At 47.3% G+C, this 7,126-nt stretch overlaps 1 long non-coding RNA gene across 2 annotated transcripts in view; it reads left to right on the top strand.

Annotated features, from left to right (window-relative positions):
• Positions 1-3,435: 3,435 nt before the first annotated feature.
• LOC122456900 overlaps positions 3,436-7,126 on the top strand; it is a 52,408-nt gene continuing 48,717 nt past the window's right edge. For both annotated transcript variants that reach the window (XR_006276060.1, XR_006276062.1), the window contains exon 1: positions 3,436-3,616. This is a non-coding gene — a long non-coding RNA (uncharacterized LOC122456900). The remainder of the gene's footprint in view (positions 3,617-7,126) is intronic.

Here is a 7,126-nt window from a genome sequence, read left to right as displayed (position 1 = left end):
TATTTTATGACATTAAGAAGCATAAACAAGGAAGAAAAGAGGGATTTGCAGATGAGGGTTGTAGAGAGGCAGGCAGGTAATGATGAGGAGATAGATAACAGGGTGTTCAGTAGACAAGAGGTGTGATCGAGAGGGCTCTGACAGCAAAATAGTCAGGATGAGCACGGAGCAGGTGCTAGGCAAATTGAAGCTGCAAGGAAGGGAGGGGAGAGTTTCAAAGCTGTAGAACGGTGTGAAATGTTTGCAGCAAAATCCCGCCACTAGCCACATCCATCTGACTTCAAACTAAGAAGTCAGACAAGTTTGAAGGCTGGAAAGGAAATGGTTAAAGCCGGGAGCTCTCCCTTGGCTCTGCTAGGGATTTGTTCTAGTAAACAATAACATCCAACTCTTACACAGCACCTTTCATCAGTAGATCTCAAAGCTCTCCACAAAGGAGATCAGTATCATCCCCCTTTTAGAGATTGGCAAACTAAGTGCAGAGAGGGGAAGTGATTTGCCCAAGGTCACCAAGCTGGCCAGTGGCCAAGCTGGGAATAGAGCCCAGGTCTCCTGAGTCCAAGTCCAGTGCAGTAGCCAAAGAGTCAGGCCTCTGGGTGGGACACCATTGACTCCAGCTGGGCACCCAATATCAGCAGATGCTTTTGCAATGGTTGGACAATTTTCCCTAAAGCAACTAGTGATTCTGGCATAGTGCGGAGACCAACAAGGGGCCTGACTTAACAGAAAATGCTGAACATTCTCACTCCAACAATCATGCTTTTAAGTCGTTGAATAGCCAAAAAATTGGAGGCAGCCAAAGTCACTTATGTAACTCTTGGCCCCAACCAATTGCTTAGGGTTCTGTCTGTTAAAAAGGGGATCCATAATAATACTTGTCTTCTCAACAGGGCGAGGGGGGCATGGGGGACTCAATTTATTAGCATTCACTAAGTGCTGTGAGATACTGGATGGAAGTACAAGGCATTGTTATGGCCATCAGTGGGTTGGCTCATTTCACCAACCTGGGCCCAATCATGAGTGAACCTGGGGCTTTTTTACTATGGGAACTGCCCCCAAATCTTGTAAAATTCTATTCAAAGCAGGAAAAACTTGGCTTCAAATGGGGATCGGTTGGTGATTTGAGATTAGGTCAGGCCCCAAACTTTATGTGACATTTGGGTCCCACAAGCCTCCATGGATCGAAACGAAAGGCACTGCTCATACAACTTTCTGTGCATCCAACTCTCTGAACTCCCTGCAGCCAGATCCTCCCCCAGGCTTCACCAAATGGCTGCCTCTCACTGGGCCACATCCTGCACATTAGCCTCCTTACTGAAAATAGCTGGGGTCCCTCCCTCCACTACCAACTGGAACCATGTTATAAGTGGAACAGGGGACAAGCGTGCTGTACTTGGGCCCTGTGACATGGCTGCATATGTAGGATGGGAGTGTTAAAAGTACATAGCATTAGCCTAACTCTGCTCCCTTTGAAACCAATGGAAAAACTCCAATTGACTTCAACAGCAGCTAAGAGCTTCTGAATATTCCCTTTGTAGGAAAATCCCTGTAATGCCCAGCCTTTCTATATTAGTAAACCTGGTAAACTAAGTATCTTGGTGTCTTTTTCGCTGCACTCATTTCGTTTGGTTCATCCATGCTCTTTATCTGCTTTTATTTTCCTCAGACATGCGTAACACTGAACTGCACTGTTAAATAGGTCCTTATCACATGCATACAAGATATTCAGCTTTTTATATATATATTTTAACATCTCTTTTGATTTATTGTGTCTTGCTAACCTTTGTGACAATAGCCAGTAAACACATTACCCTAAGATTCAGGAATTTCCCTCAAAAGTCTCTCTATTTAAAGAAATGTTGGGAAATGTCTAGGTAATTTCTCATGTCAGCACCTCTTTGCTTGTGTCTAGTAGAGATGCAGCTGATCTCTCACAGACACTTCATATTTCCCAAAAATATTGTGACAAAGTTCCTCCTCTACCTTGGTGGGTCCTGTGCTTATTGGCAGATTTGCTTGCCTCAGAGATTCATGGCAGCCCTTAGCTTGGCCACTTTTGGTAGTGGCTCAAATCTGCCATTCACTCAGCTAACCTCATCACTGGCCAGCATGGGAAAAAGAAAGGAGAACAATCCCCGCAGTCTCTGCTGATCCACCGAGTGGGTCGGGGAACAGCCCAGAGACATTCCCCTCTGGTGGAACCCAAAGTCCAGGTCAACTCCTCCTGTGTCTGATCAGGAGTTGGGAGGTTTGGGGGGAACCCGGGCCTGCCCTCTATTCCGGGTTCCTGCCCAGGGCCCTGTGGACTGCAGCTGTCTAGAGTGCCTCCTGGAACAGCTGTGTGACTGCTACAACTCCCTGGGCTACTTTCTCATGGCCTTCTCCCAACACCTTCTTTATTTTCACCACAGGACCTTCCTCCTGGTGTCTGATAATGGTTGTACTCCTCAGTCCTCCAGCAGTACACATTCTCACTCTCAGCTCCTAGTGCCTCTTGCTCCCAGCTACTCGCACGCACACCACAAACTGAAGTGAGCTCTTTTTTAAACTCAGGTGCCCTGATTAGCCAGCCTGCCCTAATTGATTCTAGCAGCTTCTTAATTGGCTCCAGGTGTCCGAATTAGCCTGCCTACCTGAATTTGTTCCAGCAAGTTCCTTCTTGTTCTGGAACTGCCCCTGTTACCTTACCCAGGGAAAATGGACCTGCTTAATCTGGGACTAATATGTCTGCCTTCAAACACTCTCCTGTAGCCATCTGGCCTGACCCTGTCACAATATATAGTTCCAGTAGTCTAAAAATCCTTCCGCTTTCTGTTCAGGTCACCCACTCACTGGCTCCAACTCCCTGCTTATGAGCTCATCATTTACACCAGCATCTGTTAATATACAACCAGATTCTCCCATCATTATTCACATGGAGTAGTACCTGATTCTGCAACCAGTCTAAATGAAGCCAGTGGCTCTGATCATGGAATGAGGTATTACTTTGAGGAAGGAAGGCAGAATTTGGCCCTTATCAGCAAGCAAGGTTGCATTTCTTACTTTTGTCTATGGCCTGATCCTGCAACCTGGAGTATGTAGACAAATGCACTGACACGGCTCCACAGGTCCATCTGCTTGGTACAGTTTGAAGGACCAGGATCATGACCTAGGTGTGGGCAGTCAGGTCTAATGGTCAGAACCATTAGGGTAGCCAGGCCTAGCGGTTACATCGGAGCAGAGCCAGAGTCAAGAATCAGGGCCATGGGTCACCCAGCAGCGTAACTCAGAGCAGAGGGTCAGAGCCAGGGATCAGAAGCCAAATGCCAGATCCAAGGGTGAGCTAGAGACATGGTCAGGAAACACAGCAGAGGGTCCAAGCCAGTGGTGCTACAGATGGCAAAGAGCCAGAACTAGAGCAGGAACAGGAAACAAGATCAAGTCCAGCTGCAGCATGAAGCACACTGAGCAGCCAGGAAGCTCTAGCTGCTGCCGGCTGAAGTAGCAGCTTAGCTTTCCACCTCACCAATGAGGAAGTGCAGTCAATCAGGCAGCCCAAGCCAGGATCGGTTGAGCCCAGTACTTTGCTAGGAGACTGATTTTTTGCAGCTGGCTCCCTGAGAGGAATTGATCAAAAGTAAGTCAATGGAGTTACATTGATTCTAAACTGGAGTAAGGGGAGAATCTGGCTGTTGATTTACAGGCAAGAGGTGAAATTCTGCTCTCACACCAAGCCAAATGCAAAGTAACTTCATCGACTTAGGTAAAGTTACTCCAGATTTACACCAGCATCAATAAGATCAGAATTTGGCCCCTCCGGATTTACACCCCTCTGTACTCAGGGCACAGCAGAGCCGAGCCCCCAGTAGGGGTTTTCAAATGCACCCAGACTGCTTGTCTCAGTCATGAGCAGCAGGCTAGGGAGAGAGATGTACAAAGAAACCCACTTTGTACATTTCACTAAGTCAGAAATGAAACCGCTTTTCACCGGCATTGGTTTCTCGAGGTCTTTTTGCTTGTGGACCATTGCACCAGGTTGGCACAGAGCTGCAGGGAATCATCGTCTGGCCTGATATTTCAAAAAAAGGTGCCAGATCCTGAGCCGATGTAAACTGGCAAAACCCCATTGGCTTTGAGGTTTAAAGGAGAGATGCAGCCTGAGGTTTTTGAGACCAAAGAGTTAATCGCTGAAGCAGGCTCTGTTGCTACAGTGGAGGAAATGACATTAGTAAAAAGTATTTCACAAAGTTCGGGACCCCTTCCAGTCAGACTGATATTTTCGTTATGTTTTAATACCCACATGAGCGTCTTGTTTAACTCAGCCTGTTGGGAGAGGAAGGAACTTCCTCAAAAGTAACGTTAGATATTTTCTCACTCTGGCTCAGACACGTTCTATTTGATTCCACCAACAGAGGAACCATCGATATCTCTCAAATTGTATATCCTGATGCTTACCCACATTGCTGTTTCTTCATATTTCTCTGCTGAAATAACCCCCTCCCGCTGCTTGGGCACAGACAGAGACTATTCTGCGTGGGACGGGGGAATGTAACGCGAGTAACCCAAACAGCGTCTCGCTTTCCTTTAGCCTGTGTAGCTGCATGGGCAGAGAAAGCAGATGCCTCTGCATCCTCTTCTTTATGGTCTATGATGATTGATAGAGGATGGGGACCGATCTCAGTGCAGCAGAAACTGATGGGCACACGGCGTGCCTGGGGGAGGAATCTACAGTCCTTACATATGCAGTAGCTGGGCTCTGCATAAACCTGAGCGAGGGGATGGGGATGGAGGAGATTCAGGAGCCACAATCTCCTATGTCATTACCTGAGCTACTATTTTATCCCAGGGGCTAGCACAGCAGCAATGGAAGGACTGTGGAGCTGCCCCATGCCCTTCCCACAGGGGCTCAGACGGGTACAGCTCCCCACACAGAGTCCCCTAATTCAGAATTTGTGCGGTGTGTATGCTTGCATGTTTCAAGCATCTGAGTTTGTCCTACCTCTTCTTTTTATTGGAGGCAGTGCTACCTAGTGGATAAAGCACTAGACTGGGGCTCAGACCGGGGATCTATTCCTGGCTTTGCCACTAGCTTGGGGGATGACCTTGGGTGAGTCATTTCATCTCCCCGTACCCCAGTTTCCCCCATTGAATAACCCTACCTATCTCCTTTGCAAAATGCCTTGCGATCTATGGATGAAAAGTGCTATTTAAGTGTTAGGTATTTGCAAGTGTGCAAATTACAAAAACTCAAAGTCCTGTACAAACCCGCGTCATTCAAATGTCCCTCTTTACATACATAATCAGTGCCAAGCACTTAATTACATAGAGACAAGTCATCTCACCCCTTCAGGGTAATCTCAGGGTAATGCATGGAAGCAGGAGGGTGGGAGATTGCCTTTGTGGCCCCATTCCAACCCCTTCTGGGATTGTTGAGGGCTCCACCCAAGGCAGGATCATCACGGGGTGGAACGCAGGTGGGCAGTGGGCCCATGGTGCAGTGAGCAAGGCAGCAGCCAGAGGAACGCATGTTCTATTTGGATCCAGCGGAGGAGACAGAGGCAGGAGGAGCTGATTTAAGCCCAGGTGTCTGCCGTGGTGGCTTGATTGTTCTGGCAGCAGACAGAAATTGAACAAAAGTGAGGCTGTGCGACTAAGTGCAGAGGGACCAAACCATTTGAAGTCACAGGATGTTACACCTTTCACCACCCCGGTGTAGTTTTGCACTAAAAGAGAAAGCCCTGGCAGCAGTTGAGGGACTCAGCAAGGGGGACCTTGTGGAGTTCTCCTCCCCTTAGCTATCGCTAGCAGGTTTTAACGTGGGAGGGCTGATCGTGCTTCTGATAATTACTATGTAGTGGGAAGGCAAATTAAAAAATAAGTACCTATAAAGTTGCTGAGAGTAGAGACCTAATTATCTCTGTCATCTAAGCTTCATTGCAGGTGATATGGAAATTCCTTTTGGGGCTAATAAGTGCAATTACTCAGAAATCTGCAGGGAGATGTCATCACTCTGTAATCACCCTGCATTTATTTACCAGTCAGCCTCATTAAGTACCATGTCATTAAATAGTAGTTACCTGCTATCCTGTGTTCCACCGCTTAAATCGCCACTGACATTTATTGAGAATGAAAGCTGCCCTGGATCCCCAAAGGGGACACTGCAGCCATTGGGAGATTAAATCTCCCTAGACACAAATGACACAACAGACTGGTGGTTCTCAGTTGCTTTGTGATTTTGCACCAGTTTATGGCATTAGACTGGGGCTCCTCATTTCCCATTCATTGAGCTGTGGAACTCTGCTCCAGTTCCAGTCTTGTGAGCTACATGATGGGATAAGGGGCTGCAAAAACAAGCCAAGGTAGGTGAGAGCACACATACCTCTCCTGGAAATGGCCGCAGTGAGGCACTGGGTGTTTAGCAGGGTGTCCAGTTCCAGGTCTGATCTGAGAGGTGCCAAATGCATGCTGCAAGATATTATGTGCCCTCAGAGCGCATTAAAACCAATAGGCTCCGTCCTGAGCGGTGTCCTGCACTTTGCTGGATCATGCCTCAGGATCAGAAGGAGGACCCCTGAGAACCATTCACAACAGCTGCTGTGATTCTTCCCCTTGGGAATGGTGCTACTGCAATAGGCCCAGTGGTCATTATGGCATAGCGCCATCTTCTGGGCACCAAATATATCTAAAAGGAAGGTCCACAGAGGTCAGCGGAAGTAGGCTAGAAAGAGACATGGAAACAGACAGGGAATGGGAACTGTTTGAGGGAACAACTAAATCCAGTCGCATCCATTGTGTTCCTGATACAATAGTGTAATAGTGTAATTCACTGAAACTTCAGAGTCCCTGCTTGCTCAGGAATACTACAGCAATTGTGGCAATAATGCACGCTTACCTGGAGAGCCTCTTTTTAAAATTCCTGTAAAAACAAAACAAAATATCCCCCCTAAAGTATAGTTGTGGCTCCCAAAGCAAATAATTCATGATTAATATTTCCATCCCATTCTTAATCCACCCTGCATTGTCTATGTCTTCAGGAATAGCTAGAGGCCAAATTCTGTCCTCAGTGATGTTGGTGCAATCCCATGGATGCTTTGATTCCAAGGGACACAAGTGTCACTGGTGGCACAATCAGGCCCAACATGTTTGC

The sequence above is a fragment of the Dermochelys coriacea genome, chromosome 1, assembly GCF_009764565.3.
Source record: "Dermochelys coriacea isolate rDerCor1 chromosome 1, rDerCor1.pri.v4, whole genome shotgun sequence".
Classification (NCBI taxonomy): Eukaryota; Metazoa; Chordata; order Testudines; family Dermochelyidae; genus Dermochelys; species Dermochelys coriacea.
This window is presented reverse-complemented; position numbering and strand designations above follow the sequence as displayed.